The 22,996-nt window shown below is 47.0% G+C and overlaps 1 protein-coding gene across 6 annotated transcripts in view; it reads left to right on the top strand.

The window, feature by feature from the left end:
* LOC138250021 (nucleoside hydrolase-like) overlaps positions 1-22,996 on the top strand; it is a 283,783-nt gene that overhangs the window by 56,442 nt on the left and 204,345 nt on the right. The window contains exon 1 of one of the 6 annotated variants that reach the window (XM_069204375.1): positions 8,681-8,700. The exons of 4 other annotated variants lie outside the window; for them this stretch is intronic. The gene's annotated coding sequence lies outside the window, so the exon portion shown is untranslated. Of the gene's footprint in view, positions 1-8,680; positions 8,701-22,996 lie in introns of those variants that run through there. One more of the 6 variants, XM_069204373.1, reaches the window with a different exon arrangement.

Here is a 22,996-nt window from a genome sequence, read left to right on the forward strand (position 1 = left end):
ATGCACTGGTAATAACTGAAAGGCCAAAAAACTGAACCAATGACTCACAGCTCGTGAGCTGTAAAGCCACGACAAGGCACCAACCGCTTTACAGTCCATTCACACACCTTTCATACATGACATGCACTAGACCATTCACGCCGCCAGCCACGGGCCCAGCACATTACAAGACTCGCATCCACAGACAGCGCCAGTCAAGGGCCCATCACTTTCATACGCCCACATGCCTGATACAGCAATCACACCAGCTGATGAGTGTGTGGACTGGCGTTTGGCCGGCACTGCCAGCCAAGCGCCACACCACCAGCCAAGCGCCACCCCACCCACACCGCCAGCCAAGCGCCACCCCACACACACCGCCAGCCCAGCGCCACCCCACACACACCGCCAGCCCAGCGCCACCCCACACACACCGCCAGCCAAGCGCCACCCCACACACACCGCCAGCCAAGCGCCACCCCACACACACCGCCAGCCAAGCGCCACCACACCCACGCCGCCAGCCAAGCGCCACTCTACACATGCCATCCCCTTTTTTTTGTTTTTAAACAACAAAGAAACCACTAATCATAAATTAGTACAAAACTACAAACACAAAAGCTCTAACTGAATACATGACTAATGCCAACTGTGAAACCGAACATATAAAAATATAAAACACCAGTTTACGCTCACGGAATTTCCCAATAATTCTTCTGTGTGTGGTAGCTCCTGAAACAGCCACCCACATACAGCCCAGGCTTTGAAGGACAATCAGGGCAGTACATCCTAGTCTCCTTCCTGATACCTCTTCGAGCACAGACTCTACATCTCTTAGCAGGAAAGTTTTTTTTGGCCGTGGGAGGAATGTGCTCAGCAAAGTGACGATCTTTCAATCTAGCCACATCCTCCACCACTGCTTCTCTAGGAACTCTTGCCTGTTCCAGCACAACAAGGCTAGCTATGAGAGACTCCTGAAATTTCACAAATGTCATCCTTGACTCTGGAGAACTATCCTTAAACACAACAAAAGCATTAAAAGTTGCCAAGTGGAACAAGTGAAGCGCTAATTTCTTATACCACACATAAGACTTACGAGCAGCAGTGTAAGGTTCTAACCTCTGATCTACTCTATCAACACCACCCATGTGCTTATTATAGTCTAAGATGCACACAGGTTTGCGCACTTCGGCAACCTGACCCCAAACAGCCACAGGTGAAGTACTCTCATCATGGATGGTGCTTAGCATGTATACATCCCTCTTGTCTACAAATTTCAGAGCTAGCAGCTCATCATTCCGCAAGGCACTGCACTGTCCCTTCTCAAGTTTTTTACAGACAAGCTCTTTTGGATAGCCTTTCCGATTAGAGCGGATTGTGCCACAAGCAACAGTGTCCACTCTGAACAACTCCTTGAACAACCGAACTCCAGTGTAGAAGTTATCTACATATAAATGGTGACCTTTGTTAAACAGTCGTCTACCAAGTTCCCACACAATTTTCTCACTAACTCCAAAAGTGGGAGGACAACCAGGGGGGTCAATATTGGAATCCCTACCAGTGTAGACCCGGAAATTATAAACATATCCTGTACTACTTTCTGACAGCATATACAATTTAATTCCATACCGTGCCCTCTTGCTAGGAATGTACTCCCTAAAAACCAAACGACCCTTGAACAGGACCAAAGACTCATCTACAGATATTTCTTTCCCTGGAACATAGATCTCTGAAAACCGATCTACCAAATGATCAAGGACAGGTCTAATCTTAAAAAGACGGTCAGAATCAGGATGATCTCGTGGCAAGGCTAAAGCATTATCTACAAAATGCAACATCCGAAGAAGAAGCTCATACCGGTTACGACTCATGATGGCAGGAAATATAGCAGTTGCCATCAAGGGACTAGTAGACCAATATGAAGACAGCGATGGCTTCCTTATCAGCCCCATCAAAAAAGTTAAACCCAAGAACTTTTTCAACTCTTCCAGATTTGTGGGAATCCACCGGCTAGCTCTAGAGTGTGGCCTAAGTCTGGCAGCGTTGTCCCTCAAAAACTGCTCTGCATACAAATTAGTCTGCTCAACAATCTCTTCCAAAAATATATCGTCCATAAACAACTCAAAAAAGTTGACGGGCAAAAAGTTTTCCGTATTAACTCGACACCCTGGAAAACCAGTAAACGCAGGCAACTGTGGCTGCTCCATGTTTGGTGCAACCCATGCGTCAGGTCTTCCAATGGGAAGCCTTTCAGCCGCTGGCTCCTGCACCATTGGCACATCACTGTCCTCCTCTAAAACAGGCCCTTCATCAGCACTGAGAGTGGCTTCATCATCAGATGATTCATCTCTGACAGAAAATTCACTTCCAGAATCCTGCACTTCCTCCTCTGCCTCAGATGCAGAGTCAGTCTCATATTCATGGTCAGAAGATGACTCAAAAAGCACACTAACAACCTGCTGAGCGGTCATCCTACGGCTGGCCATGATCCTTCCTACTAAAATTAACTGGACAAATACACCACCAACAACCAGCACTGTGTAAGATAAGTAACAAAGTATAGGTTTATCACTAAGAATTATAAACTCAAAAACTATACTGCTCACTTGCCTGAAAAAGCTTGACTCACCAGCAACTACTCTGCACAGCCACAGCAATCACCAACGATATCCCACTAAAAAGAGAAAAAAAAAAAGCAAATTAGACATAAGACAACACAATAATCATTGTGCATAACTCTAAAGACAATTTCACACACAATCCTGCATTCAGTACACCACCTACAAACATGTCATTCATGCATTGCAACAATACTCACTTGGAGTAAATTTATTTACTTACCTAAAACATGCAACTACGCAAACCGCAGGACAACTACTGCCAAAACTGCAACAAGCCACAGCAAAGTCAGCAAAAGCTTTGAACTAAAACAAAAAGGAGAAAAACTGTTATTATCATAAAAGTAAATACTTCGCCAGTTGACAAACACTCCGCCACTAACCATTTTTTCATTTTCCCGTGTCTAGTCTTCTCTGCTTGGGGGAAGATGGGCCTAAAAAAAAATAGGCCAATCTACCCCCAAGGGGAGGGGGCAGAAATCGCCCAGATTACATTGCACCCTTTGGGGGGGGCGACCCTTGCCCAAGGTGCCACACCCCCACACAAAGCACACACACACATACATAGTATCCCTGGCGCTATGGGGATTCTGCCCCCCTTGGGGACAGAAAGGCCTAAAAAATAGGCATATCTGCCCCCTAGGGGGGCAGAACTGCCCAAAAATACATGTGGGCCCCTGGGGGCGACCCTTGCCCAAGGGGCCACCCCCCAACACAAAAAATAAAAATCAACTATAAAATCCCTGGTGTCTAGTGGCTTTCTGCCCCCCTTGGGGGCAGATCGGCCTAAAAATAGGGCCAATCTGCCCCCAAGGGGGGCAGAAACGACAATAAATACATTGCGCCCCTGGGGGGAGCGACCCTTGCCCAAGGGGCCACCCCCCAACACAAAGCACACATACATACATACTATTTCTGGCGCTATTGGGATTCTGCCCCCCTTGGGGGCAGAAAGGCCTAAAAAAAATAGGCCTCTCTGCCCCCAAGGGGGGCAGAACTGCCCAAAAATACATGAGGGCCCCTGGGGGCGACCCTTGCCCAAGGGGCCGCCCCCCAACACAAAAAATACACATCAACAATAAAATCCCTGGTGTCTAGTGGCTTTCTGCCCCCCTTGGGGGCAGATCGGCCTAAAAATAGGGCCAATCTGCCCCCAGGGGGGGCAGAAACGACGTAAAATACATTTGCCCCCAAAGGGGAGCAACCCTTGCCCAAGGGGCCGCCCCCCAACACAAAAAATACAAATCAACAATAAAATCCCTGGTGTCTAGTGGCTTTCTGCCCCCCTTGGGGGCAGATCGGCCTAAAAATAGGGCCAATCTGCCCCCAGGGGGGGCAGAAACGACGTAAAATACATGTGCCCCCAAAGGGGAGCGACCCTTGCCCAAGGGGCCGCCCCCCAACACAAAAAATACAAAGCAACAATAAAATCCCTGGTGTCTAGTGGCTTTCTGCCCCCCTTGGGGGCAGATCGGCCTAAAAATAGGGCCAATCTGCCCCCAGGGGGGGCAGAAACGACGTAAAATGCATGTGCCCCCAAAGGGGAGCGACCCTTGCCCAAGGGGTCGCTCCCCTACACTAATATTCACACACACACACACACATACAGAAATCCCTGGTGTCTAGTGGGCATTCCTGCTGCCCGATCGCATCGCGATCGGGCAGCAGGAATGCTCAAAGAGACATCGAGGGAAAGGAAAACCCTTTCCTTTCCCTTGATGCCTCTCTGAGAGCACCCCCACCCCGCAGGAAGGTGAAATACTCACCTTCTCCCTTGACGCGCTGGAAGCAAATGGCTTCCAGCGCGTCATTCCCCCTTTCCATGAAATCAGCGCGCGATCGCGCGCTGACGTCATGGGGGGGGGGGGGGCGTGAAAGGGGAAGGGATTCCCCTTTCAGCCCTGGCCTGGGGGTGTTGGGGGGCGGCCCTCGGGGGAAGCGCTAGCGCTTCCCCCGACTGCCAGTCCCTGGACGTAATGGTTACGTCCATGGCGCCACACGGGCGCTGCCATGGACGTAACCATTACGTACGTGGCGGGGAAGGTGTTAAAGCGGCACAAACAGGGATGCAGGGAAATTTTCCGCAACAACAGCCGCAGAGAAACATGGTGTTTCAAAATCACACAAGAGGTAGAGGCCGTGGAGGAATTGCAAATGTGAATCATAGTCCAGATTTGAATACTGTGTTGGTTCAAAACGATAGGCAGGAAATAAAGAGATTGTTACCATGTCACACTTGCGGAGGGCTCGGACATTGGAAGCAGGAGTGTCCGATGTTAGTACAGGAAGGTGTTCAACAAACAGGTGACATCAATTCTTTCCAAAACATGAGAGGACTGAGAGGTCATAATCCAAATTTTCGAAACAACGTGAATCAGATGCAAGGTTTTCAGCCCACCCAACAGATGCAAATGCCACGTTCACAGATGCCCCAGTCGCAGCCAGTGCAATTTCAAGTTCAAATGGTATCTAGACAGCAAATTCAAATACCTCAAGCCCCAATGGAGCAGCTTCCTGAGCAGGTCACAGGTAAAAAGTTTAATCAGTGCACCAATTTCCGTTACACAGTGAGAATGGAATAAACGATGACTGGGTGAATGAGAGTTTGAATGAAGAGGAATGTGTGCTTGTAGTTTTCCTAGAAGTAGATCACAAAGATCCATATGTAAAGGGAAAGATAATTGTAGGAGGCTGGCCTGGTTTGTAGTGGGTACCTGTGGTACTTACACCTTATACCAGGTCCAGTTATCCCTTATTAGTGAAATGTAGGCAGTGTCTAGAAGCCAGGCTGTCTAGAAGTAGCTGTAGGCAGAGCATCCAAGGCTGAACTAGGAGACATGCAAAGCTCTTGCAATACCACAGTAGTTGCACACTACTTACACACAAAAAACTACAATAGTTGTTACCAAAAATAAAGGTACTTTATTTTAGTGACACAAGGCCAAAAATATCTTAAAGGCTATACTCCCTTAGGAGGTAAGTATAATACATAAAATATACACTAGTAACCAAAATCAGGTAAGTAAACAGTCATAAAAAAGGGAAAATAGTGAAAATTACAGTAGGCTACAATGGGTCTAGGGGGAACACCCACCATATACTAAAATAGTGGAATGCGAATGTCTGTTTCCCACCTAGGCAAGAGTAGTGTAGAGGGGCACTGGCAGTGTAAGAAAACACCAGAGGTAAGTAAAGTGCCCCACCCAGTAGCCCAGGAAAGCAGGAGTAAAGTAGGGAAAGTTTCCCTCAGAACACACTAGAATTCGTGATAAAGAATTATGCAAAAACCAAACAAGACTGCAAGACACCAACAATGGATTCCTGGACCTGAAGACCTGCGGAGAGAGGAGACCAAGTCCAAGAACAGCTGAAGAGTCCAGGAGTAACAGGACCCCCTGCTAACCCGGATGAAGGCGCAAAAGTGGATTCTCAGGGTAGAAAAAAAAGTCAGAGATGCACCAAAGAAGACAGCTGCGGGTTCCTGCTTGGTGCAAGAGATGTCCCACGTCGAGTAGAGGGATGCAGGCTGGTTTTCGTTGTTGAACTCCACCAGCAAGCATTGGCACATGCAAAAGACGCAGTTAGCAGGAACAGACGCTACCTGGATCCAGGAGGGACCTGGGAGTCTCAAATCAGACTGAGGAGACAGAGGGGGCTCTCAGCACTTCAGAGAGCCCTCAGAAGACCGGTCAGCACCCACAGGAGTCCCAGGACACGGGGACAAAGGAGTTCCAAATTGCGGTAATCGCAGCATTACATAAAGGGATCCCACGCTGCCAGAGAACAACTTAAGGGAGCTGAGCTTTGCACGATAGAGTGCAGGGGACCTGGGCTACGCTGTGCACAAAGGATTCCTTGGAGAAGCACACAGAAGCCCTAGGAGCTGCAAAACATGTGGTGCACAGGGGTACTGTCTGGCTCGGGGAGGCAAGCTCTTACCTCCACCAAATTTGGACAGCTGGATCTTTGGACAGCCTGGATCACTTCGGTCCACCACCTGTGTTCTAGGATCCATGATCCTCGTCCGGAGAGGGGACCCAGAGTACCAGCCGTCGCTGCAGAGTGGTGCCTGCTGAAGCAGGAAAGTGACACTCTCACTCCACAGGAGATTCCTTCGGTCCTTCTGGTGCAGGATGAAGACAGGCAGTCCTCGGAGCGTGCACGATCTGGAAACTGTTGCAGTTGCTGGCAAGAGCGGAAGTTACAGAGTTGCAGTAGCCTTCTTGGATACTTTGTGTTGCAGTTGTAGAGTTCCTGGAGCAGTTCTGCGGTTGATCCGGCATTAGAAGGTGAAGCAGAGGTTGCAAAGGATTCCTGCTGGAGTCTTGCAAAACCAAATCTGAGAGACCCTAAATAGCCGTGAGAGGAGGATTGGTCACCTAACCAGGTAAGCACCTATCAGGAGGGGTCTCTGACGTCATCTGCTGGCACTAGCCACTCAGATGCTCCCAGACAATCCCGAAAACAAGATGGCAGAACTCAGGAACACTCAGGAGGAGCTCTGGGCACCACCTGTGGGGTGGTGATGGACAGGGGAGTGGTCACTCCCCTTTCCTTTGTCCAGTTCCGTGCCAGAGCAGGGACTGAAGGTCACTGAACCAGCGTAGAGTGGATTATGCAAGTAGGGCACTATTTGTGTCCTTCAAAGCATTTCCAGGGGCTCTCGGAGGATACCCCTCCCATGCCTGAAACTCCTTTTTCCAAAAAGGAGAGGGTGTAACGCTCCTCTCCTAAAGGAAATGAATTGCTCTGCTTTCCTGGGATTGAGCTGTTTAAGCCACAGGAAGGCAGAACCCTGTCTGTGAGGCAGCAGCAGCTGGGGCTGCAGTGGATCCCTCAGAGAGATGGTTTGGCAGAACTGGCGGTCCATGGTGGAGCCCCCAGGGTGCATGGAATTGCCCCCCCCCCAATACCAGAATCAGATTGGGGTTGGGGGGTACAATTTCTAGTTCCTAGACACCTCACATGGCCATATTCGGAGTTACCATTGTGAAGCTACATATATGTATTGATCTATATTTAGTGCACACTTATAATGGCGTCCCCGCACTCACGAAGTCCGGGAAAATGGGCCTGGACGATGTGGGGGCACCTCTGCTAGTGCAGGGGTGCCCTCACACACAGGTACTATGCACCCAGCCTCCAGGGTCTGAAGGTTAGATATATAGGTGATTTATGAGTGACCTGCTGCAGTGAAAATGGCTGTGAAATAGTGTTTACACTATTTCACTCAAGCTGCAATGGCAGACCTGAAGAAGTGTTTGTTTGAGCTTCTTGTGGGTGGCAAAAGAAATGCTGCAGCCCATAAGGATCTCCTGGAACCTCAATGCCCTGGGTACCTAGGTACCATATACTAGGGACTTGTAAGGGGGGTCCAGTATGCCAATTTGGAATGGAATACTGGGTTACCAGTATGTAAGTACAAATTTGGAATCGGAGAGAGCATAAGCACTGGAATTCTGGTTAGCAGGACTCCAGTGACACAGTCAAGCATACTGACAAACCAATAAAACATACTGACATGTAGGCCACAAACTATGAGCAATGGGGTCCTGACGAGCAGGATCCCAGCGAGACAGTAAAAACACACGGACAAACAGGCTGAAAACCATGCTAGAAAGAGGCTACTTTCTCATAGTAATGGGCCACACAGTTTCATTCTTGATGGACACAGGAGGTACACTCTCTACAGTAAGAACTGCAGAAGTTCCAAACTTGCCTCTTTCAGGGAAAACTGTCCAGATTGTAGGAGTTGTGAACCAATATTTGACCAATCTAATTACAGAACCAGTTCAGGTTAAAATTAGCAACTTTAAAGGATTACACAAATTCGTAGTTCTGGTATCCTTACTGGGAAGGGACTTGTTGTGTAGAACGAAATGCTTGTTTTTGTGCTCAAATGATGGAATTGAAATTCAGACAAACAGTGATGATGAGGATGACCCGACTCCAGAGACAGATTGTGAGGCAATAAATGAAGAGTATCTTTTGAATAGTTTCTTTCTAGTTTTCAGAGCAAGAGATCTTCCTTCAGGCTTACATGGAACAGTTCAAATTAAGGTGTGGGATTTGACAGGAAAATACATTGGTCTGATAAAAGGAGGTGAGCCAGTTAAAGTTCCAATCAAGCCAAATGCATTTTTTCCCCAGATTCCTCAGCATGACATGACACAGGACACAATTGAAGGTACTGCACCCATTTTTGCAGAATTTGTAAACCAAGGAGTTTTGAAAGAAGTGTTGAGCAGTCCATGTAATTCAATTTGTTCAGGATTTGAGAAAGGTGAATGACATTGTGATTAAATGTTGCCCCATAGTGCCAAACCCAGCAGTAATTTTGTTTCAGATCCCATGCGATGCTGAATGGTTCACTGTAATAGACCTGTCACAAGCATTCTTTTCTGTACCTCTTCATGACGATAGTCAATTTCTCTTCTGTTTCAAATTTTTAGATCAAGTCTACTCTTGGTGTAGAATTCCTCAAGGGTTTTCAGAGTCACCATTTATTTTCAACCAGATCTTGAAAAATAACCCTGAGTCATTGGAAAGGCCTTTCCAATCGACATTGGTACAGTACATTGATGATTTATTAATTGCATCCAAAATAAAAGAAGAATACAAGTATGATATGATTGCCTTATTGAATCATTTAGGGAAGAATGTTCATAAAGTGTCCCTTGCGAAATTACAGTACTGTCAGAAAGAAGTGAAATATTTGGGTCACCTAAATGAGAAAGGAATTAGGAAAACATCCAGAGAAAGGGTCACAGCCATATTACTGATGAGTCCCCCCAACCACACAGAGAGATGTGAGGATGTGTTTGGGAGTGGTAGGCTATTGTCGCCAATAGATTCCCAACTTTTCAGTCATTTCAAAGCCATTGCAGAGGCAGACTCACAAAGGAATTACTGATCCCTCAGTGTTAGATCAAGCCTATATGAAACCATTTTCTGAGTTGAGAGAAAGTTTGTGCAAAGCCCCGGCTTTGGGAATGCCTGACTACACAAAACCCTTCATGTTGTTTTGTCATGAGTGTGATGCATGTTCTTTGTCTGTCTTGACTTGAGTCCATGGTGGTGTAAACCGCCCAGTAGCTTATTTTTCAGCTAATTTGGACCCAGTTCCTGCAGCATTACCAGGCTGTCTGCGTTCAGTCGCTGTGGTTGGACTGAGCCTCACTCAGAGTGAAAGCATTGTGATGGGACACCCTCTAACAGTAATAGTCCCTCGCTCCATTGAAGTTTTACTTATATAAACCAAAACGCAGTACCTTACAGGTGCCAGGCCGACTCGTTATGAGACAAGCATCTTGGGGTTCCCAAATGTGTCATTGAAAAGGTGTACAGTGCTTAACCCAGCAACCTTACTCCCTAATGAGAATGTTGAAATTGACAAATTGGAAGAAGTTGAACATGATTGTCTCAAGGTAACTGATCTGGGCACAAAACTGAGATCCGATACTAGAGATACCCGATTGGAGGAAAATGCCCAAATTATTTTTGTAGATGGTTCCTGTTTAAGGGATAGCACAGGAACACTGAGAGCAGAATATGCTGTGTGCACAATTTCTGGTATACTTGAAGCATCCTGGCTTCGAGAAATATGTTCTGCACAAGTGCCGGAAGTGGTAGCCCTTACTAGAGCATGCCATGTTTCTGCAGAGCTTAAAGTTACCATCTATATGGACAGCCAGTATGGATTTGGGCCAGTTGTGGTCACAGAGAAGTTTCTTGACCTCTTCTGGTTCACCAGACAGAAATGGTGAGAGAATTCATGAATTGCTGCAAGCTATTCAAATGCCTGAGAAGATTGCCGTGGTGAAATGTGATTTCAGGTGTGCATTGCAAGATTTTTTGTCAATGGGAAATGGATATGCAGATCAAGTCGCAAGGTTTTGCACATTGAACTGTATCATTCAAAGATAAATGGGAATTGTTACCTGTGGAAGACGAGATGTGCCCAAGTTATGCATTACATGTTGTAGGTACCTTGGAAGAACTGAAAACATTACAGGATAACGTTGCAAGGGAAGAGAAAAAGTCATGGGTCAAACTGAAATGTGTCCAGCGGGAAGACAAACTATGGGTTTCAGAAGAGGGACGATTGTTTTTGCCAAATAGTTTGCTGACTCAAATGGCAAGATATTATCATGGTCAAGCACATGTTGAGAGGGACGCTATGATTCGAGTGTTGAAACAAAATTGGTTAAATCCAAAGTTTGGACAGGTTGCCGAAGCAGTTTGCCATTGTTGTGTCATTTGTCAACAAATGAACGTGGGCAAAGGGACAGTTTGCGTTTCCAGTCTCTTTAGAACAAGATAGAGGAAGTCACTTCAACAATTAAGTAATTAAATTACCATGTTCAGTTCTAAACATTGAGCAGAAGTTGCATTGTAGCTACCGCCCTGAAGCATCTCGACTTGTGGAACAGATGAATGGTACTTTGAAATTAAGAATGGGGAAAATGTGTGCGTCCACAAATCTGAAATGGCCATTGGCACTACCATTAGTTCTGATGACTAAGAGGAACACACCTGACAGGAAGACAGGGCTGTCACCGCATGAGATCCTCATGGGCAGAGCAATGAGGTTGCCAGCTGTTCCTGCAAATAACAGATGATATGGTGTTGGACTACTGCAAAGGTCAGGCTGATGTGGTTCGCTCTTTCCCTCATCAGGTGGAAGCTACCACATTGCAACCATCTCAAGATGAAGGACGCAAACCTGAGAGCAGGTGATTGGGTTGTGATCAGAAAGCATGTGAGGAAGATGTGTTTGGAGCCTTGGTGGAAGGGTCCTTACCAGGTAGTGCTGATCGCTACCACAGCTGTGAAGTGCGCTGGAGTTCCGAACTGGATCCACGCAAGCCATACGAGGAAAGTGGCATGTCTGTTGGACAATTAAGAGGAGTTGTTGAGAGTACCAACAACGTCCAGACCAACTCCAGAACTGTAGAGGGGAGAAGGAGAAACTGAGACTGAGCAAACTGAAAGTGGTTCAGCCACTCCTGTGAGAAATGGAGGAGAAGAGACACAGGAAAGTGGAAGTGAACTAACCTCAACAGAGGCAGCATGAAAGTCTAGTCAGAGGAGGGCCCTCCCGGAAACAGACAGTCTTGAGAGACAAACAGAGACAAACTGGGCAAACGACAGACCCCAAGGGAGAAGGAGTCGAGACGAATCAAAGCCAATGTGGCCTGACTCCTCTTGAACCAGTTGCAGGTCCGTCAAGAGAAAATCCTGCAGAGCAAGGAGAAATCACAAGTCTGACACTGAAAAGAGCATTGGCGAAAGGTCCACTGAAAGGAGATAAGTGGCCGAGGCCACAAGCAAAGAGAAAAGAAGCAATTACAGTGACAACAATTGAGGAAGTATACACAATAAGGAGAAAAGATTTGAGTGATGGAGAATTAAAGGGAGATTGAAGATTGAAAAGAAAAAGAATTGCAAGTCGAAGGTACGCTGGTCCTGAATGAGCATATGCAACAACAAGTGAATGGCAAAGAGAATTTTTGTCTTTTTGTTTTGATAAAGACATTCCAGGTCAATATTTTGGCACTTGAAGGAAGCCAATGAACTGAACTGTTGAAAACTGAAACTGAGAAAAGTGCAAGAAGAGACTATTGAAAACAACCATAAAAGACTCTTTGATAACCTGTGTAGGAGGCTGGCCTGGCTTGTAGTGGGTACCAGAGGTACTTACTCCTTGTGCCAAGTCCAATTATCCCTTATTAGTGTAGAAGATGTGTTTCTAGCAGCTTAGGCTGATAGAAGGTAGCTATGGCAAAGCAGCTTAGGCTGAACTAGGAGACATGTAAAGCTCCTACTATACCACTGGTGTCATATGCACAATATCATAAGAAAACACAATACACAGAGTTACTAAAAATAAAGGTACTTTATTTTATGACAATATGCCAAAAGTATCTCAGTGAGTACCCTCAGTATGAGGATAAGTTATATACACAAGATATATGTACACAAACCAAACTTAGGTAAGTAATAGCAAGAAAAGTAATGCGAACAGTGTAGAATTACAATAGATTGCAATGGGAGCACATAGGTATAGGGGCAACCCAAACCATATACTCCAAAAGTGGAATGCGAGCCAACAATGGACCCCAAACCTATGTGAGCTTGTAGAGGGTCGCTGGGACTGTAAGAAAACAGTGAGAGTTAGAAAAATAGCCCACCCCAAGACCCTGAAAGGTAGGTGTAAAGTGCACCTACTACCCCCAGAGAGCACAGAAGTCGTGATAGGGGGTTTCTGCAGGAAGAACCAACACCAGCAATACAACAACAGTGGATTTCAGGACCTGAGTACCTGTAAGACAAGGGGACCAAGTCCAATAGTCGCAACAGTGTCGAGAGTGGGCCGGAGCCCAGGAAATGCCAGCTGAGGGTGCAAGGAAGCTGCCACCGGATGGAAGAAGCTTAGAGTTCTGCAAGAAAGACGAGAGCTAGGGACTTCTCCTTTGGATGACGGATGTCCCACGTCGCGATGAAGCTTGCAGAGGTGTTCCCACGCATAAAGACCGCAAACAAGCCTTGGTAGCTGCAAGGGTCGCGGTAGAGGTTTTTGGGTGCTACTGTGGCCCAGGAGGGACCAGGATGTCGCCACTTGGAGGAGGCGACAGAGGGGGCACCCAGCAACTCAGGGAGCCTTCACAGAAGCAGGCAGAACCCGCAGAAGTACCTGAACAGGCACTTGGAAGTAGAGTGAACCGGAGTCCACGTGAAGTCACAAAAGGGAGTCCCACGACGCCAGAGGACAACTCAGAAGGTTGTGCACTGCAGGTTAGAGTGTCAGGGACCCAGGCTTGGCTGTGCACGAAGGAAATCCTGGAAGAGTGCACAGGAGCCAGAGCAGCTGCAAATCACGCAGTACCCAGCAATGTAGTCTAGCGTGGGGAGGCAAGGACTTACCTCCACCAAACCTGGACTGAAGAGTCACTGGACTGTGGGAGTCACTTGGACAGAGTTGCTGAGTTCCAGGGACCACGCTCATCGGGCTGAGAGGGGACCCAGAGGACCAGTGATGCAGTCTTTTGGTGCCTGCGTTAGCAGGGGGAAGATTCGGTCGACCCACGGGAGATTTCTTCAGAGCTCCTGGTGCAGGGAGGAGGCTGGCTACCCCTTAGAGCATGCACCACCTGGAAACAATCGAGAAAGCCGGCAGGATGAGGCGATACAAGGTTGCTAGTAGTCGTCTTGCTACTTTGTTGCGGTTTTGCAGGCGTCCTGAGCAGTCAGCGGTCAATCCTTTGGCAGGAGGTGAAGAGGGAGATGCAGAGGAACTCTGGTGAGCTCTTGCATTCGGTATCTGAAGAATTCCCCAAAGCAGAGACCCTAAATAGCCCGAAAAGGAGGTTTGGCTACCAAGAGGATTGGCTACCAAGAGAGGTAAGAGCCTTTCAGAAGGAGCCTCTGACGTCACCTGCTGGCACTGGCCACTCAGAGCAGTCCAGTGTGCCCCCAACACCTCTGTTTCCAAGATGGCAGAGGTCTGGGACACACTGGAGGAGCTCTGGGCACCTCCCCTGGGAGGTGCAGGTCAGGGGAGTGGTCACTCCCCTTTCCTTTGTCCAGTTTCGCACCAGAGCAGGGCTGGGGGATCCCTAAACTTGTGTAGACTGGCTTATGCAGAGATGGGCACCATCTGTGCCCATCAAAGCATTTCCAGAGGCTGGGGGAGGTTACTCCTCCCCAGCCTTCACACCTATTTCCAAAGGGAGAGGGTGTAACACCCTCTCTCAGAGGAAATCCTTTGTTCTGCCTTCCTGGGCCAGGGCTGCCTGGACCCCAGGAGGGCAGAAACCTGTCTGAGGGGTTGACAGCAGCAGCAGCTGCAGTGGAGGCCCCGGAAAGGCAGTTTGGCAGTACCCGGGTACTATGCTAGAGACCCGGGGGATCATGGAATTGTCCCCCCCAATGGCAGAATGGCATTGGGGTGACAATTCCATGATCTTAGACATGTTACATGGCCATGTTCGGAGTTACCATTGTGACGCTGTACATAGGTAGTGACCTATGTACAGTGCACACGTGTAATGGTGTCCCCGCACTCACAAAGTCCGGGGAATTTGCCCTGAACGATGTGGGAGCACCTTGGCTAGTGCCAGGGTGCCCACACACTAAGTAACTTTGCACCCAACCTTCACCAGATGAAGCTTAGACATATAGGTGACGTATAAGTTACTTAAGTGCAGAGGTAAATGGCTGTGAAATAACGTGGACGTTACTTCACTCAGGCTGCACTGGCAGGCCGGTGTAAGAATTGTCAGATCTTCATATGGGTGGCAAAAGAAATGTTTCAGCCCATAGGGATCTCCTGGAACCCCAATACCCTGGGTACCTCAGTACCATATACTAGGGAATTATATGGGTGTACCAGTATGCCAAAGTGAATGGGTACATTTAGTCACTAGCCTGTTAGTGACAAATTTGGAGAGCAGAGAGAGCATAACCACTGAGGTTCTGGTTAGCAGAGCCTCAGTGAGACAGTTAGGCATCACACAGGGAACACATATAGGCCACAAACTTATGAGCACTGGGGTCCTGGCTTGGAGGATCCCAGTGCCACATAACAAACATACTTACAACATAGGGTTTTCACTATGAGCACTGGGCCCTGGCTAGCAGGATCCCAGTGAGGCAGTAAAAATACCCTGACATATACTCACAAACAGGCCAAAAGTGGGGGTAACAAGGCTAGAAAGAGGCTACTTTCTCACAACCTGATTTTGACAAGCTGCTAAACCGATTTTGACAACTCCTGGATTTTTGACAAAAAAGGGTCCTGGAGGAAAGACTGAAAGTGGTGCATAATTGCTGAAGACATTTGAAGATTTTGTTTTTGATTTTGTGCATAGTTATAATTTTTCTCTTCTACTTTCTGATTCTTTATAGATCATGAGTACCCTTAGCCAACAGGGTAGGAAAATAGGTGCTGTAAATACATGAGTATTGGTTTGACAATTGTATGCATGTTATTGTGGCTGGTTTTGATTGTGGGAATGACTGTTCTTGACAAGAGTAAAGCCAACAATACCTTAGCGTTAGAGACAACTACTACTCTCACAGAAATAGAGAAGTTTAGGTTAGATGAGAAATATCTGCACGTAGATAATGCCCAAGGAGATTGTTTTCTATCGCTTATTGAGTGAGTATGTTGAGGCGATGGATGCACGAGATTGTTATGTGTGCACGCGGATTCCTTCGTCAGTCGAGGAAGGAGTTACTTATCATAGTTTTCCCTTCACTTATGGAATAAGTTGTAGTCTGTTACTAACGAGATTCTATAACTAGGAGTACATTCAGTATTTCTACTTCAATTATGATGCTGTGTTTTAATTTTTCCCTATAGTTAAGTACCAAAGTAGAGTAGATAAGGAGAACACTTAGAATTAGTGAGAGGATTCTTTGGACCTACATTGAATTTTTGGCACTAAAACGAAGTACACCGTGCAGAGAGTCCAGTGGATCCCCAATTGGTTTGCAGAGACAAAAGTAGATAAGACTAATGCTCAATTTTGTAGTAGTGTGGGCGACCAGTTAGGCTTATAAGAAGGTAGCGCTAAGCATTTGTTGTACTCACAGAGGCAATCCATGAGACAGACTCAAAGAATAAATCTGAGATCAAATTACAAAAATAATACTTATTTTTATATATGTTAGCAAACCTACGAACTTCATAATCAGGTAAGCACTTTTTCAAGCATAAATACTTTTCAGATTCAACAATCAACACAGTGCTATTCTCAGAGTTCTTCAATGTTAACCTATTGAGGAAAGCAATGTTCAGCAAACATAGGGTTACCAACAGCTTACAAAGCTAATCTCAGGGAGTTAAGATAAGTACTGGGCACTGATCAGAATCACACCACCAGGTCACTCCGGGCAGCACTGGTGCGGCTAGGTGCAGTATGGAGTCAGGTGCCCAATGGTTTCCTGTGTGAATTTGGTCCTTGTCAAGACAGGCTGCAGGCTCTGGCTAGGAAGCCAGTTGGGGACAACAAATAGGTAGGAAGTAGACTTAGGGTGCTAGAGGACAAAGGTGCACCTTTGGTCCTTTTCTCTGGGGCCCAGGGGTGACGGATGCAGGGATATCTTTAGGTGTCAGGTTTCTTTGTCTGTGAGTACTCGCGTCAGGGGGTCTTTCGTGTTGAGGCTGCAGGTGTCATCGGGAAGTCCAGCAGGAGGGGGACCCAGGGTGGACACGAGCTCAGGGGAGCCAGGGGACGTCGTTGGCACCAGTGACCCACCTCAGATGGGGTCAGGGACGATAGATGCAGTGGTTGCTAGAGGTGTCCGGTTTTCTCTCACCACAAGGCTGCGGGAGAGGGAACCTCCGTGCAGGGGCTGCAGGTGACTTGGGGGAAATCCAAGATAGGTGAGACCACACTGAACTTGCACTCTGGACAGCGGGGGAACATTGTTGGCACTTTTGGTTGGCTTCACCTCGGGTCGTGGACATTGGGTGCAGAGGTCACTTCTGGTGTTAGGTGTTTGCTGTTCTGGAGTCTGAAGCGTCCTTTCTTGAGGCTTTGTTGCAAAGCAGAGCCACTTCCCATGGGAGTCTTGAGTCTTTATGGAAGGCAGCCAGTCCTTCTGGGTTTCCTGGAGGTTCAGCAGCAGGACGAGTTGTCTTTTGGGCAGAGTCTGCAAAGGTCAGCAGGCAGGCCAGAGGGGTTGGTACTTAGTCGGCTGCTTCTTCTTTTCCTCTTCTGCAGGTGCGACTCCTGTGTCCATGTCTACGTAGGTAGTCAGGATCCGAGCTCTAGGGTTCAGGGGTGCCTCCTAAATACTCAATTTAGGGGTGTTACAGGGAGTGCCAGGTTGTAGCTAATAGGATGCCTAACTTTAGGGTGCCTACACCCTTCTTATGACCACTTCCGCTGGGAAGTGGGCATAACCCTGACCCTAGTGGCCTAATTCTTTCCAAGCCAAGATGTAGGAATTTAAAAAGTGGTGTCCACTTCAGCTCGTTCACCCTAGGCATGGGACTGGCATGATGTGGGCACACCTCCTAATCTCACTAATGCTGCCACCTGTCTTGCCGCCAAGAAGTGGGGGTCAAGCCAGCGGGTCTGTCATCTCCTCCATCTAGAGAGACATGGTTCGCTTTACAAAGGCAGCTAGGCCTTTGACGCTTCCCACCCTGGAAGTTCTGTCTTGCCTGGGTGAAGTGCTAACACCCCTGCCTAGTTCAGGCTTTTGCCTCTGGCCCTCAAGAATGCTGGCTCTCACCTTCGTGGTCACAAACACATCTATGGTGGCTGAACTGGTCAGGACTAGTCAGTCAACCCAATAGTAGCTGGTAGTCTTTCAGGGGGCACCTCTAAGGTGCCCCCTGGGTGCAGTTATTAATGAATCCCTCACTGGCATCAGTGAAGGTTTATTAATCTGAGATGTTCGGTACCAAACTTCCCAGTATTCAGAGAAGCCATCATGTAGCTGGGGAACTCATAATGACCAGTGTCCAGCACATGCATTGGAAATGGCTTACTTGGACACTGTCTGAGAATCGACAAAGACATAGCAGTGGCATATCTTCTCATGCAGATATGCCCTCGCATGTAATATAATGCTCCCTGCCTTAGGGCTAAACGGCCTGCTAGAGGGGTGACTTACATCTATTGAATGCAGTATTTAGGGGACATGGCACACAGGCTGTTTTCACTTTTGTCTGAACCAAGACACGCAGCCTGCAATGGCAGCCTGTCATGTGGTTCGTGAGAGGTCCCCTAGGGTGGCACAATTCGTGCTGCAACACTTGGGGACCCTTCTTAGTACTCCAGGCTCCAGTGCACTTTCAGTCGAAATAACACCAGAAGCCAGACAAAAGTGTTTGTGTGGGGGGGGGTTGACGATGGCAAAAGAGGCACTTTTCTTCAATGCAGATGCTGTAACTTTACTGTAAGCGGTGGAACCGATGTTAAGGTTGAAAGCAAGGGATGGGAATTATCAGAGATGATTTTAAAATTCCCTAAATGTAAATATCTGTGTAGAGTCCCTATGCAACAGGGATACAGACTAATCAACTGTGTGTGGAAATATCTACATTATAGCGGTGTGGTCTATATGTTTCACACCCTATGTAGTTACTAAGGATCTAGCGGTGTTTCATCAGGACCTAAAATGATAACCTAGTACTCACTAAGAGAATAAGAGTACTCTCGTAGTAATGAATGCCTACGACCTATCACACTTACATAGGTGTATGTATCGCCTGCTTGGGTAACCTGAAAAAAAAAAAAAAAGAATGAAGAGACAATAATTCATTAGAAATGTGGACTCTGTGTGCAAGTTCTTGAGATGTGTTCACATGCATGTTGTATGAGGTAATCTTAAATGCTTCAGCAGACATTGATGTGGGTGGTGGTTTGGCGCTGCTTGCGCCTATCCCTGTGTAAGATGAATATGTGACCAGTAAGAGTTTGATAGCCAAGTATCTCTCCCTCTGTTCCTTTAACCTCCAACCTCCAAACACACACAGCCTGGTGAAGCAACAATTCACCAATTAACAGAACAACTAGAGAAAACAGAAAATGCAAGGAATATAGTGAAAAAGATATTGGGCTTAAAATCTGGCAACACGTATACCTGCCCCATCCAGAGGCCATGACCTATCATGTAAATTCTCTCAACTTCCCACGGTTGCCTCCATGGTTCAATCATTATCTCATTTATCGGGGTGGGGATTGGAGGAGTCGTCATCAGTGGGCTGTCCTTTAGGTGTTGTACACCACTCTACTTTTTGTACAAGCTGTAGCACTGCTCTATGTCCTGCCAGTATGTCCTCTTGCTTTGGTGTCTTCTGTCTACCTCGTATATGCACTTTCGCCATTTGGGGCTCCATGTGCGCATTGGGTCTACTTGGGATATGGTGTACATTTCAATGAGAGGCAAGGTCAAAAGCTGGGATGCCTCCTTCAATGATTTGATGGCTTATCTTTTGCTCTGCCACTCAAAACGCAGTCAAAAGAGGTGGCCCCATCAATACCTAATGTTATGGTCTCTGAGGAAAAAAGTGATAGAACAGTAGTTCTGTCAGTTGATAAGCTTTAATTTTGATTGGAGTTCACAGACATTGTAGTAGATAGGGCCTCCCTGCCTCAGGGATTGCCTCCTTGTCCTCTAAATGTTGAAGCAGACTAGCATGTCTGGTGGGAAGTTTTGAATTTGAATTACACAGCCCTGTTCTATAGGCCCTATTGATGTGGAGATGATTATTAAGTACCATTTCTGCCATGTCCTTGATGTAGCCCTTGATACCCTTGCCTCCTTTGCTGGTGGATCACCTCTGATACATAACTTGCTCCTCCTAGGTATGTTTTCCAAGTCCTTTTGCTTTTCTTTGAGCTCTAAAAACTGAACGTTCATTGCCCCTAGTCAAGAGCGGTAGTTTTCAAGGTCTAGGCAAGACTGATCTTGTGTTGTCTCCAGCGAATTTACTCTGTGCCCCAGGTCATCCATGTCTTTCCTCACTTCACACAAGCTTTGTTTAAGATTCAGTGGACCACTGTGACTCAGTTTAGAGGTCTGTGAAGTATTTAATCATGAAGCGTTTAGTGAGCTGCTTATCTTTAGGGGGTGAATCAGGCTTCTGGTCGCTGCGTATTTGCTTGACTGATTTGATGACCCCCCTCTCCCCTTCTTATTAGCAGATCCCTGGAGGAGATCCTTGATTATGGCATCCCATTTAGACCTTGTGGCCTGCGACATGTTAAGGATTTTGGGGCCCCTGTTCAGAACAGCATTGAATTTATGGTCCAATTTCAGCTCTTTCATGCCCTTTTTCGACAGGGAGCTGACAGTGCACTGGCACACTTTGCCCATGCCTTAAAACGACTCTGCTTGTGGCCACCATGATTTGTGGGCCTCTCCTGTCCACCGGGGTCTCTGCTCAATAGGCCAGGATTCATTAGTTGTTAAATAGGTCCTGGAAGGCATCTTGAAATTAATTTATGTCTCCACAGTTACCGTGGGTGAGCTCTTCTATTCAGCAGGACCAGAGGATGGTTGATCAGCATCGCTTGCCATTGAATGGTTATGCTAGTCATGTGCACAGTGGGTTCTTTGCAGCCACTCTGAGATTGCTTCAGGCCAATTAAGAGAATGTGTGATCAGTCCATTTGCCCCTCAGTAGCCAATATGCACGGTAAAACTCCAAGGGTAGCTGCCTTCCTTCACATCCCACCTCTTTGAAGGTGTGGCATGAGGCCACTGTCCCATTTTTCAGCTTCAGGCCAAGGGACCTTGGCAGTCGGTGGCACCTAGAAGGACCCCAAGCAAACCAGCTCAACTAGCGCCACTTTATTGTTTCTCATGTCCTCTACCGCCCCCGGGGTTGCTGCACCACAACACTCACTTGGTGGCATACCATGGGGACCTAATGAAGTCCGGGCCCACCCACCACAACATCTCTGTCTGTTGGGCTGTATGCTCTGTCGTCCGCAGGCTCACTGCTGGCTGTCACACATGGAAGCGGCATCTAGCCTCACACCTATGCTTTACCTCTCTTGATTGCCATGAAGCTATAGACTCTTGTTGGGGTTCTGACCAGAGTAGGACAGGCATTAAGTTCAGTGATGTGCTTCTAGCAGGGAATCTTCTTGATTCAGCGGCATCCCCCAGCTGGACTATTGCTTGGATCTACCAGTCGCTGCCATTTTGGGAGTGTCCCGCCATACAGTTCCCTTGTCGCGTGGGTAGCTTACTCTACTGCCTCTTCTTCCTAAAAATTCCCCTCATCTTCATGCAGTGAATTCTGTTCCTGGGGCTGTGTAATGGCTCTATATGGCACCATTAAGAATTGGATGAGCCTCAACCAGGGCACAAGCTCCGGATTCATATGTCTAGCACCATCTTGGGCTTGCCCACACCCCTCAGCCCCATGTTTTTGCCATGTTAAACGAGAAGGCCATCCAAAATGTATCCAACTGGTCACAGACAACCATATTTACACTTTTTACAGAGTCTTGCTATAACACATATGCCATATATCCATTGTGTATACACACAAACTTGACATGACACCTCAATGCTAGGTTGCCACATCAGCAGAAATTTACATGAGTGAGCCAGCTGGCTGCTCTTCTCCGAGTCAGACAAAAAAGGTTCTGCTCAGAACTACTAATAAACAATAATCAGTACTCTGCCAGCACTGCTCCATGCCAGCAATCCATTACATAGATAGTGGCCTGTTGTTTCTGTAGAGGGTACGCTTGGTGCTCCCTCCTAGGGCACAGAACAAGTTCTCGACTTTGGCTTCACTACAAACATTCCAGACCTCAGCACACACACAACAGTGTGTGTGTGTGTGTGTATAATCTGCTGATCACAGGTTGACACACTATATAGCGAGGTTAATGTGTTTGTTGCAAAAAACGTGTAGCCTGTAGGCCAAACGTTACAAGCTTGGCAAAACATCTGTGTGTTAAGACATACATTTGAATCTTTGCAGGCAATTTCCTTTGTAACTCCTTTTTGTATGGTTTGGCTTGAGAGTGCAGCTGTTGCCAGTCAATTATATGAGCATCACTAGAGAGGGGCTTTAGCTCCGCCTACATGTTGGGAGCCAGGTGTACATATTTTGATTGGGCAGAAGTTGTGGGCTTCCAGAAAAATATGCTTGCTTTCCACAGAGCTGTGATCAATATGTGTCCAGCTGCTTGAGCTTCAATGTTAGGGGGCACACATATGACATTGTAATGCCATTGTGCCATAGCTAACTAGGTAATTTATGGTGTTTCTATGGCAGAGCCACAGATGGGAGAAGAGCAGTCATTGACTTGCACAGATGTTTAGGCCTGGCTTTACAGTGGAGTTGTCACTTGACCATTTAAACCACACCAATATTATTCTTCAGTTCTTTGCTTCCACACAGACACATATCCATTTCAACGCTATTTACTTGCTATCCTGTACCTTACCATACAATGTTCTTTTAAAGCCAGACATATTGGCTTTGCCAATACTTGTTTAGAGCTTTAGAAATTAAATTGCGTTTATACCTCACAACTCCTGGCCACCTTTCGAAGTGACATGACAGTGTACATTTGTGTTTCCTATGACCAGGGTCACTGGAATTATGTAGCAGAGGGTGACCAAATTATGGCAGAGGGTTGACTAAATCATGCAGTAAGAAAAGGCAAATTATGCAACATAATGTGGCACATTGTATGATAGTACTCTTTAATTATTTTGGTATTTTTACACTTGTTACCAAAGTTTGTGCATAGATCGCACCCAATTACCAGTTTAACACCCAAATATAGCACTGAGCAACAGAAAGGTGACAAGTCAACCTTTGCAGAGCACCTTCTGCTGCTCAGCCACTCCCGTCGCTGTGTTATTTTAGTATCTTTTGAATTGTTTGAGCTAAAACAAAATTA

Source organism: Pleurodeles waltl, chromosome 8 (assembly GCF_031143425.1).
Source record: "Pleurodeles waltl isolate 20211129_DDA chromosome 8, aPleWal1.hap1.20221129, whole genome shotgun sequence".
NCBI lineage: Eukaryota > Metazoa > Chordata > Amphibia > Caudata > Salamandridae > Pleurodeles > Pleurodeles waltl.